Here is a 12774-nt window from a genome sequence, read left to right as displayed (position 1 = left end):
GACCGGGCCTCGCGGGTCCTAGGGACCCAGAGCGGGTAGCCGGGGAGCAGGCCAGAACGAAAGGGTTAGGTCCGCGTCGCCTCCCGCCCCCGCTTGGCTGGTCGACCCCCCGCGCCGGGGCGGGGGGCTGGGAAAGGAGATGGAAGCAGCAAGGCCCAACGATGACTCGACCGCGCCACCCAGACAACGGCCTGGCCGGAAATCAGTCGATCTCGCTCCAGCCCCTCCCACCGCATTTCGCGCTCCACCGGGCTCTAGTATCGCGAGACTTCGGTAGACCAGGCGTAATTCCAGACCTCCAGTGATGTCATAGTAACAGCGGCAAAAATAACAACAAACCAGGGATTTATTGGAACGGTGGTCTACCCTATCGGCCCCCGCTTCTCTATCCTCTGTATTCCAGCTTCCACCTGCAGTGAAGCAACTCTCGCTCAAAACTGATCGATACCACATTTATGAATAATCAAAGTTATCCTGGAATTTAAGACTGCTGATCAAATCCTTTTTGAAATTGCCCGGCTCCCTTACGCTATAGTACAAGATGGTTTCATTCAAACACTTAAATACTACTAGAAGAAAAAAGAGATAAGTCATTCATATGTAATTTTTCAAAATCGTTTAAAAAATTTACAAATATACAGAATATGTGAAAGAGTATTCTAATTCAACAATACAACCCAATACTCAGACTCAACAATTAACCGTTTGCCATATACACTTTATCTGTATATAAATGTTTGTAAAACTTTTTTTTTTTTTTGCTGAATTATCCCAAAGTTTGAGACAAAACACACCACCTCAACATGCTTCCGTGTGCATCTTTAAAAATAACATTCTCTTTCATAATCGTAATACTATTATCAGGTCTGGAGAAAATTAACAATCTTGTTAATAGTACCTATTACTTATATCTCATTCAAAATTCATTCAGTTTTCTTCAAAAATAATCTTTTGTAGCAGATACGTTCTTTTGAGCCAGGATCCAATCACAAACCACTTCTTGCATTTGTTATGTTCCCCTGCCCCCCATTTGTCAAACTAGAACACCCCCTTTCACATTGGCTTTTTGAAAAAAACAAGGTCACTTGTTTTGAAAAATGTACCACAATTTGGATTTGTCTGTTTCCTCGTGGTGGTGTTTATATTGTTCCTTAAAACCCACAAGGATTTCAGGTTTGAAGCAGTTCACAAATACACTAGAAAACAATGAAATAATTCACATTTTTACAAAGCAAGGTCAGTGAAAATACAGATGAAAAAGATAAGGAGTTCTAAAAGGAGGAAAGGTTTGTTTCAGAATTGGATGGACATAAAATCTTACAGTTACTTAAGTTGAGCTAACAGTAGACTAAGCTTCCTGGTAACCCAAACAAACGTTCCTTCATTTGCTTATGAGTAAAGTATACATGAATTCCTTAACTGCTTTTCCTGTTCTCATGTCTTAAAGAAACTTTTCAGTGGGATACTGAATAAAGTAGCAGATAACCTCACCAATAGCTTCCTTTATTTGGCTGTTTCTTAGAAGGATTGAAAGCAAGTTCCAGGAAATTTGGACACTGATAGGTCCCAAACACAGGGTAGGCTTTGATAATTATTTGTTGAATGAATGAAGGTCTCCAACTTTTAACTGAAGGCACTGCACTAAAACTCAACTAAATGAAAACGATTCTGCAAGGGACACAAATAAGCATGACCTATGGTATCTAGACATGAGTTTGAGCAAGCTCCATGAGTTGTTGATGGACAAAAAAGCCTGGTGTGCTGCAGTCCATGGGGTCACAAAGAGGCAGAAACGACTGAGCGACTGAACTGACTGATGGTATCTAGAAGAAAAAATGAGTGGCCTCCAGGTAACTCCATAACCTTCTCATTAGGAAAAGAAATGAAAGAGAAAATGAAGTCACTCAGTCGTGTCTGACTCTTTGCAACCCCATGAACTGTAGCCCACCAGGCTCCTCTGTCCATGGGATTCTCCAGGCAAGAATACTGGAGTGGGTTGCCATTTCCTTCTCCAGGGGATCTTCCCGCCCCAGGGATCGAACACAGGTCTCTCGCATTGCAGGCAGATGCTTTACCCTCTGAGCCATCAGGGAAGCCCCAATAGGAAAGGTTTTGCAAAAGTAGGACAGCAAACAGTTCGAGATGATAAATTTTCTGGCATACTTTGATTTAACAGGTGTTTTGTGTGGCTGGTCATCCAATCGAACTGTATTTTCTCCTAAGGCAAAATCAAGACCATGAATTGATTTATCATTTTTTCCCTAAATTACAAGATTTTGGTTTAAATATACATGGTTTTGGATAAGGAAATGGCAACCCACTCCAGTACTCTTGCCTGGAAAGTCCCATGGACAGAGGAGCTTGGTAGGCTGCAGTCCATGGGGTCACTAGGAGTCGGACGCGACTGAGCGACTTCACTTTTTCTTTTTACTTGATGCATTGGAGAAGGAAATGGCAACCCACTCCAGTGTTCTTGCCTGGAGAATCCCAGGGACGGGGGAGCCTGGTGGGCTGCCGTCTCTGGGGTCGCACAGAGTTGGACACGACTGAAGCAACTTAGCAGCATACATGGTTTAAGACCCTCTATATTGAATTAAGAGAAAAGTAAAAAACTGAGAGAGGGGAATTTTTACAAGTGTAGCCTCAGAAGACAAAAAAGCAGCTGAAGCAGAAACGACCTTCCCTCCCTTTCATCATTCCTCTCCTCTCATTCTCTCCTTCTTCACAGTTGGTTTTTTTTTTCTTTTCTGGTTATAATGATCATTGTAAAAGATTCAGATAGTGCAGAAATATACAACTAAGTAGAATATTACCCATAATCTAACTACCCCAAAATGAATTATTAGAATTTTGATGTTTAATATAAAGAGTTTTTCTATGTATGGACATATGATATACATTGTTTTATTTCTCTGAACTCTAATGTTTTGATGTGAATATTTTGTGGACATATTTTATACTACCAAATAAATATTTGCATGCTTATTTTTGTTGACTGTCTAGAATTCCATTTCAGGAACTTTCCAACTTTCAATCAACCTCACTGATAGCACTTAGGTTGTATTGGATTTTTCACTGTTATATATCACACTAAAATGTTGCACAAACATCTTTGTTCACTTATCCTATGATTTTCTTAGGACAAATTATTGGAAGTAGAATATTTGTCTACAGTTTTTATACATAGACTCTTACTACTTATGGGAAGGTATCTGTCACCAAGGGTTTTGACAGTATTTAATTCCTATGCACTCATCAAAATGGATTTGTTCTTTTTAAAATGTGCTAAAAATAAAAAGGGGCATCTTTTTGTGTGAATGTGCATTTCTTTACTTATTAGCTTGAATGTTTTTCACATCACCAACTGATTTCTAATGTGAATAGTCTTTTTACCACCTATCCATTTTTCTTTGAAGTGAGAGATTTTCGTCAAGAAAGATATTTGTCGTTTTCCTTCTTAATTTATATGAACCCCTTGCATTATAAGAAAAACATCCCTTTGTCTCATATATGTTCCAGTTTTTCCTCTAGTTGATCATTTATTGGGGGGGGGGCTAAAACTACTTGTTTTACTATAATTTCTAAATAGTCTATCAAACTTTTCTTCATGATTTCTGGCTTTGATGTTTAGCTGAAAAAGCCTTTATTAAACTAAATAATATTTACTTATGTATTTTAGAGCTCCTTTAATTTCTTCCATTTATAAATTACTGAGCTTTTTAACAATATGAGTGATTATTTCACTTATTAAATAAGATCCAATTGGAATTTATTCTAGTATAAAATGTGACATAAGAATATAATTTTTCAAAAAGTTATCTGCCACAATACAGTTTATTGAAGAATCCATACTTGTACCCACTGATGTCCTAACATTTGTGCCATATATTAAATTCTTATATATAGTTGGATCTATTTCTGGTGGTTTTCTTCTATTTAATTGATTAGTGTATCCATTCTGGAAGCAAAATCAGTATATTTTTATTGCAGTTTTATATTTGAATGTCATAGGACAAGACTTTTTAGTCTTTCTCAGAATTTTAAATCTGTATTTGAATATTTATTCCTCCAGATAACTTTATAAAATTTTCCACGTTAAAAAAAAAAGCTGTAATTTTCATGGAAATTGAATTAACTTTATTAATTTATTTTCCTCAGTTACTTTATGCATGTTTTTGGGCTACTGGACTAGATTATTTCTTCTTTTATGCTTTCTAAATGGTTATTGTTGCTCCATTGGAAAGCTACTGATGTTTTTGTTAAATTTTTAACTGACTCACTCACTGAATTTTCATTTTTTCCAGTTTCCATCAATGTAGTTCAGTTACAAGGACCTACAAGGCAAGGATCATTTTAATAACTGTAATATAATAGTAGTAACAATAGCTGCTAGTTAGGAGCCCTTATCAATTACTGGGCATATATAGGACTTTACACATATTATTTCCTTAAACATGATAATAGATTTGGGAGGCCTCCCCAAATGTACCAGGGAATCACTGTAGGCTCTCAAGTTGTACTGTTTAGTTTCTCCCTAGAAATGATACATTTTGAAAAGTCTATCTCCAGACCATTTTCTACCAGATTCTTTCCAGTTCAGTTTTATTCATCTTTGATGCTTCATGTGGCAGAGCAAATATGTATAATGAAGACTGAGTTTATCTAGATTCAATGGCTGAACTTTCTTAAGTCTTTATTTTTAGTTTATTCATTCAAATTTCCCTGGTAAACAGTTATACATCTTATTATATATAATGACAATTTTACTTCCTTCTTTGCAATACTTGTTTTATTATCTTGACTTATAATTAAATAGCACTTCCAGAGTGATGCTAAATAATGCTGTGAATAATCAGTTTCCTTGCCTTATTCCTGAACTTCACAGGAATGCCTCTAGAGTCTAGCTACTGATTTGAAATGGGTATCTTTATTAGGTTAAGCCCAGTTGCAGGAAACAGAAACCACTTCAGCTATTTTAAGCAGGAAAAGCTGTAATACAGAGAAGATACAAAGTAATTGGAAGGACTAGAAGAGTGGGCATTAGGCCAGGTGATCAAGAATGCCTCTCAGTGCAATGTGGCCTAACAGGCCTGCTAGGGTGCTGTTATCTCTGCCCAGGTTGGGATAGTTGTAGATACAAAGCTGGAACGTTGCTTCAAGAGCACTGCTTCCAGGACTCTCAACCCCATTTATTAATTATGTACTGCTGCCTAAAAAGTTACCCAAAACCTAAAACAAACAAACAAAACAATAAATACGTGCTTATTGTTGTGGCTTAAACTAACAATAAACATTTCTTATCTCTAGCAGTTTCTGTTGGTCAGAAATTTGTAAGTGCCTCACTTTGAAACTCATGGAACTCAGCCAGATTTTGACTGGGCTGGAGTCATCTGAAGGCTTGGCTGAAACTAGAGCACCTATTTGTAAGGTGGCTGACAGGTTACTCCTGGGGTTCCTTCTCCCTGTGGGCCTATCCACAGGTTGTGTGAGTGTCTGCACTGTCATGTAGCTGGCATCCCCCAGAGTGGACAATCCAAGACACCAAGGAAGCATCAGCAAATATCTTATGACCTAGCCTCAGAAATCACAATCCCTTCTGTAGTATTCTATCAGTCATATGAGTCAGACCTTACTCACTATGGAAGGATATGAACACACAGAGACAAGAATCATTAGATACCATCTTGGGGGCTGACTACCATATCTCATAAAACTAGTGAATGGACAGCCACACGTACAAGAAAAAGATTAGAACATTCTCTAACATCATACACAAAAATAAATTCAAAATGAACTTAAAGACTTAAATGTAAGAACATAATACTCCTAGATGAGAATACTGGCAGAACATTCATTGATACAAATAGTAGCAAGCTTTTTTGGATCTTTCTCCTAAGGCAAAAGAAGTAAAAGCAAAAATAAACAAATGGGACCTAATTAAACCTAAAAAGTTTTGCACAGCAAGGGAAACAACGAACAAAATGAAAAAACAATCTACTGAACTGGAGAAAATATTTGCAATGATATGACCAACAAGCAGAGAAGGCAATGGCACCCCACTCCAGTATTCTTGCCTGCAAAATCCCATGGATGGAGGAGCCTGGTGGGCTGCAGTCCATGGGATCACTAGGAGTCGGACACGACTGAGCGACTTCACTTTCACTTTTCACTTTCATGCATTGGATAAGGAAACGGCAACCCACTCCAGTGTTCTTGCCTGGAGAGTCCCAGGGACGGGGGAGCCTGGTGGGCTGCCACCTCTGGGGTCGCATAGAGTGGGACACAACTAAAGCGACTGAGCAGCAGCAGCAGCAGCATGACCAACAAGGGATTAATATCAAAATATATAAACAGTTCACACAACTCAATATCAAAAAAACAACTGATTACAAAATTGGGAGAAGACCTGAATAGACTTTTTTTTAGAGAAGACATACAGTTGGCCAAGAGGCACATGAAAAGATGCCCAACAGTGCTAATCACTAGAGAAATGCAAATCAACCATAATGAGGTATCACCACACACATGTCAGAAGGGCCATCATCAAAAAGTCTATACATAACAAATGTTGGTAAGGATTGGAGAAAACAGAACCCTTGTATGCTATTGGTGGAAATGTAAATTGGCAAGTCATTATGGAAAAAGAGTATGGAGCATCCTCAAAAAAACACAAAAATACAACTATCACGTGACCCAGCTTCTGGGTATATATCAAAAAGAAAAAAAGGATGAAAGAAAGAAAGGGAGGTAAAGAAAGACGCAAGGGAGGCAGAGGAGGGAAGGGAGGGAGGGAGGAAACACTAATTTGAAAAGATACATGCACCCCATTGTTCACAGTAGCATTATGTACAACAGGCAAGATATGGAAGCAACCCAAGTGTTCATCAACATATGAATGGATATGTATATAATGGAATATCACTCAGCAATAAAAAGAGTGAAATTCTGCCATTTGCAACAAAGTGGGTAGACCTAGAAAGTACTGTGCTTAGTGAAATAAGTTAGAGAAAGAAAAATACTGTATGTTATCACTTATATGTGGGATCTAAAAAAATAAACAAATGCATATAACACAGCAGAAACAGACTTACAGATATAGAAACCAAGCTAGTGGTTACTAGTAGGGAGAGAGACGGGGAGTGGGGAAAGGTAGGGGTATGGGATTAAGAGACACAAACTATTATGTATAAAATAGATACGCACAAAGGATATACTGTACAACACAGGGAATTGCAGTCATTGTTTTGTAGTAACTTTAAATGGAGTATAATCTATAAAAATATTGAATCATGATTTACAACTAAAACTAATACAATATTGTAAATCACCTATACTTGATAGATGATAGATAAAACTAGTGAATGAATACTACGATGAAAACTCAACATCTCCAAGAATGTGCTTGGGAACAACAGCAGCCAAAGCAGGGGGAAAAGATGCCTGCCACATTTGTATCTACCAAATATAACTGCAGAGGAGTCTGAAAATACAATTTTGGGGTGTGTGTTTCTTTTGTTTTAGCTTTTCCATTTGCACAATACAGAAAAGCACATTAAAAACAAATTAAAAGAGGGATTGAAATGGATGATGAGCACCAATCTATTAAATCCTCCACAAAGATCATGGCTTTATACCTCATCACCAATACATACATCTATTGGATTTTTCTATAATGGGAGTTGGAGCAGAGATGGTAGGTAATGCAGCGGAATCAGGGCTGAGGTTTCGCTGAATGGATACAGCAGAAGGATGAGTGCTACACAGGCCAGAGTGTTTATTTTAATATAATTTGTCTGTGCTCCCGTGAAGTATAATCCATAAAAGTCAGGAACTATAATCATGCGAGTATTTTTACGATTGGATGAAAACTGAAGACTCAAAAGGTTGGCATTGTCTAGGGTACTGTATTAGCAAAATGTGGTTCAGATGGTAAAGCATCTGCCTGCAATGCAGGAGACCCAGGTTCGATCCCTGGGTTGGGAAGACCCCTGGAGAAGGAAATGGCAACCCACTCCAGTATCCTTGCTGGAGAATCCCATGGACGGAGGAGCCTGGTAGGCTACAGTCCACGGGGTCACAAAGAGTCGGACACGACTTCACTTTCACTTTCACTTTCTTTCAGGGTACTGTAGGATTATGTTTACAAGCACTATATACTTGCATGGATTATAAGCTGTTCTCTGTGTTCTGGCTGTATTTCCATTCCTTTCATCTGAAAAATGCATTTGTGAATGCAAATTAATGAGCTACGGTATTGTGGACTAATCTGGGATCTGATTTATTTTATTTAAAAATGACCACCATTTGTAACCAATTAAAATAGTAAGAACTTACCATGCTGCTGCTGCTGCTAAGTCGCTTCAGTCGTGTGCAACTCTTGGCGACCCCTGGACTGCAGCCCACCAGGCTCCTCCATCCATGGGACTTTCCAGGCAAGAGTACTGGAGTGTTATTGCCTTCTCCGAAGAACTTACCATGCCTCCCAACTAATCAAGCCACACAGCTGCTGCCCATGAAGGTGAGATTTGCTGCTCTGGAGAGGAAGGGACAACCGGTGGAGAAGTTTGGGCATTGGAGACTTGCAGGATTTTCCTGTTCTGATGAGAAGGACTCCACTTCTCAGATGGGAAATTGTCTTATCTCTCATCCCAGGAATCTCAGAGTCAGAACTTGGCGAAGTTGCTCTTGCATCCCATTACCAGTTTCAAATCATTTCTCTTCCTCCTTCCTTCACAAATCTCAGCTCTTCATTAACTTTTTTTTAATACTGAAAATCTGCAATCATACACAGAGCTAGAGAAAACAGTACCCTGAATCCCTTATATACTCCTCCAAATTTAAGACGTATCCAAATTTTGCCACATGTGCTTCATCCCTCTGCCTTTTTTTTTTTTGGCTGAAATATTTTAAAGTGAAAATCCTGATGTAGGGCTTCCCAGTTGGTCTATTGGCTAAGAATCAGCCTGCCAGTGCAGGGGATACTGACTACAGATGGCTTTATTAAATAAGGATCCAAACAATTCTATACATTTCCTATTATCCCTGAAGCCTCTTTTAATCTAAGACAGCATCCCTCCACCCCTTTTCACCAATGCCATCTAATTTTCTGAAGAAGCCAAGTGAGCTGTCCTGTTGAGTGTCCCATTATTCTATATTTGTTTTCTTTCCTGCGTTGTTTGACTTTTCCCTCAACCCTGTATTTCCTATAAGCGGGAAATTAGTTCTTAGGGTTTATTTAGCTTAAGGTTCAACAGTTTTGGCCAGAATACTTGTTAGAAGTGCTGTTTCTCATGGCACATCACCTCTGTGTGTGTATGTGTGTGTGTGTGTATGCATGCACGCGCACACACGCACATGCTCAGTTGTGTCTCTTTCCAACCCTATGGACTGTAGCCTGCCAAACTCCTCTGTCCATGGGAATCTCCAGGCAAGAGTACTGGCACAGGTTGCCATTTCCTACTCCAGGGGATCTTCCGTGCATACCCAGGGATTGAATCCACATTTCTTGTGTCTCCTGGATTGGCAGGTGGATCCTTTACCACTAGCATCAACTAGAAGGCCTACAAGGTCTAGCTTCCCGTCTTTAGTGATGCTAAGATTGATCAATGTTTTCAAATGGTGACAGTAAAATTCTCCATTAACCTTTCTCCTGATGGCTTCATCTAGTGATGATCAGTGCCTGAATAAATTATTTCACTACATTTTTTGCTGGGATTCTTCTACCATATGGGATTCTTCTGTGAAAAACAACTTTATCTCATCACAAATGGGCCATTTTGTCACCCTGAAATATAGGATGAGTTAAAGTAGGATAAATGCTCAGTCAGTAAAAATTTTAGCTCTCCGATTTCCTCTTCACCCAGTAAGATCTTATTTAAGGACACCCAGTAACGAGATTTGAAACCAGGCAGTCTGATACCAATGTACCCCTTCACTCACTGCACTTAGCTAGTTTGCTGATCATAGATTTCGGATTCTAAAGGGCCTAGTGAAAGGATGTGAATGCGGACAGGGCACAGGGAGGCTTAAGCCAGATTATGAAGACTCAGATTTCTAACAGGAGTGGAGGTAAATATGGATGTGTGTATAACTGGATTAATCTCACCAGTCTCTTGTTAGAGTCTACTGAGTGCTTATTCTACAGCCCTGGATGGTGTGGTTATTGTGAAAGCAATTTTCTTAAAGAACAGGAAGTCCTATGAAGGATTCTGAACTATTTTTATGTTTTCCTCATCTCTACTCTTTGACAATTCTTACACATGCTACCCAGGTAGCTCAGTGGGTAAGGAATCCATGTGCAATGCAGGAGACGCAGGTTCAAACCCTGGATTGGGAAGATTCCCCTGGAGGAGGGCAGGACAACCTACTCCAGTGTTCTTGCCCAGAGAATCCCATGGACAGAGGAGCCTGGAGGGCTACAGTCTGTGGGGTCGCAAAGAGTCAGACCCAAGTGAAGTGACTGAGCTCTCACATACACAAAATTGCTTTAACTTAAAGCACATTAAAACTTTAACTTAAATGCCACTTCTAGGAAAAGCTGTTTCTTACCTCTTCTACCTTAAGAAACCCTGCTATGCACTCTCATGTCATCCCATCCTTCAGCATTTTCTTCTTACCTACTAGGATGCAGATTCAGTGAGATCGGGCCTCCTTGTTGCTCATGTTGTACCTAGCACTTAACACAGTGCCTAGCCAATAACAGGCTCTCGGTAAATATTTGTGACATAAATGAGATATATTAAATCAGTTATTAAAGTTGGAGGATCAGAATGGCTTGGCCTGCTCTTCCTCTACCATCTTTCTTCATCTGTTAGAGTAAAACAAAAAACCAACACCCAAAGCCTAAAAACTTGAAGATACGAGAAAACAGGCTTTCCAAAATCTAAAATTTAGGTCTCATACAGACATGTGAACATCCATGAGAAAAGTTAATATAGTTAAATCTTTAAATTTAGGAGAGAAATAGAAATCATTAGGAGGTACTCCTTACGGTAGAAAAAGATACTGTCATTAGCCATGTGTGGCTGAACATTCATGAGAGCAGCAGCTTCCAGATGAAGAGCCTGACCCGGATCTGTCAAGCCATATTTGGCTCCATATAAAATGTCTTGTCTATGCAGTTCTTGGGGAAGGAAAAATCTGTAGGCTTTTTGAGTCATCTACACAGAAATACAGCTTACTAGGAAATAATTATGTGGAAGATACTTCCTTGTTTTTAATTTTACTACATACATGTTGTACTTGCATGTTGCATAGCTTGTGGGATCTTAGTTCCTGACCAGGGATTGAACCCAGGCTCTCAGCAGTGACAGCACAGAGTTCTAACTACTGGATCATCAGGGAATTTCCAATTTTACTATATTTTTAAAGAGGTGATATAGTCACATGGTGGGGCTTCCCAGGTGGTGCTAGTGGGGAAGAACCTACCTGCCATAAGAGACATGGGTTTGATCTCTGGGTCGGGAAGATCTCCTAGAGGGGGCATGACAACCCACTCTAGTATTCTTGCCTGGAGAATCCCATGGACAGAGGAGCCTGACAGGCTACTGTCCACAGGGTCGCAAAGAGTCAGACATGATGGAAGAGACTTAGCACGCACAGTCACAGGATTCAAGAGTCAAATGATATAAAATGGGATAAGTTGAGAAGTTTCTTTCACATCTTATCCCTACCCATCCTTGTCCCCACATTCCTCTATACCACCAATAAACATTTCTCTCTAACATTTCTTTTTGAATATTTATTTATACAGATGGGAGTACATATGTTTATATTCTTATTCCCCATCCATTCTCTCTCCCTTGCACTAAGGTAATAAACAACAGATATTCTGCACTCTGTTTTCCCTTGCATATATCCTGGAAATATTTTTGTATTAGCACATAGAGAGCTTCCTTTTTCTTTCTGCCTTTTTTTTTTCCCCCTTTGCAATGTATTCCAAGGTATGGAGGGCCCATGATTTATTTAATAATTAATTAGTTCCTTATTGATGGTATGTAGGGTAGTTCCAATCTTTTTCTATTACAAACAACTCTGTAATGAATCATGTTAAACATGAAAGGGAAGATTATTTTACATTAATGCAAGAAAAAGCAGATCAGAACATTAAAGAGGGAGAATTTGGCAAAAGCGAAGTTTCTTTGGTGAACTGGAGAGTGAGGGGGCTGGGAAAAGGGTACTGTAGTTAGTTGAGTGTGTAATGAATGACCAGGAAGTTCTGTCCAAGGGAAAAGTTTTTCTTGAATTAGTTTTGCCAAGTAGGATAAACAGAAGTTTGGAAAGAACGTCAAATAGGGAGACTCATCTGTATAGCCCTAGACCCTAAACTTTAGTAAGATGCTTTAGCATTTGGAAAATAATATCCAGTTTGTTCTTAAGGAGACGGACAACTGATTAGAAAAATCTTCTCTTGGCCACCTCCCAAAATTCCAACAACTTTTTTAAGAGGCTGAGATTAAAAAAAAAATAAAATAAAAATTCCCAGCCTGAGAAGGCCCTGTCAATCTAAGTAGTTGTGGTACAGCAGACATTGTTGGTGACCCACCCAACATCCATCTCCCTTCATCCTTGCTGACAAAGTCATACTTTTGTTAGGTAGCCCCACATACTATATGTCACAGAGACTGGCTTAAGTCAGTCCTGGTAACAACTTTGCCCATGGAGACGTTTGGTTGAAGTGTTTGCATATGGCCCAATTTTGGCAAATGATAATGGAAAATAAGTCATCTGGTCAGCTTTGGGGAGACTAGTTAGGGTTGTGGTCCTCTTTCCTTT

The sequence above is a fragment of the Bison bison genome, unplaced genomic scaffold (assembly GCF_000754665.1).
Source record: "Bison bison bison isolate TAMUID 2011002044 unplaced genomic scaffold, Bison_UMD1.0 scf7180017864324, whole genome shotgun sequence".
NCBI classification, from domain to species: Eukaryota; Metazoa; Chordata; class Mammalia; order Artiodactyla; family Bovidae; genus Bison; species Bison bison.
This window is presented reverse-complemented; position numbering follows the sequence as displayed.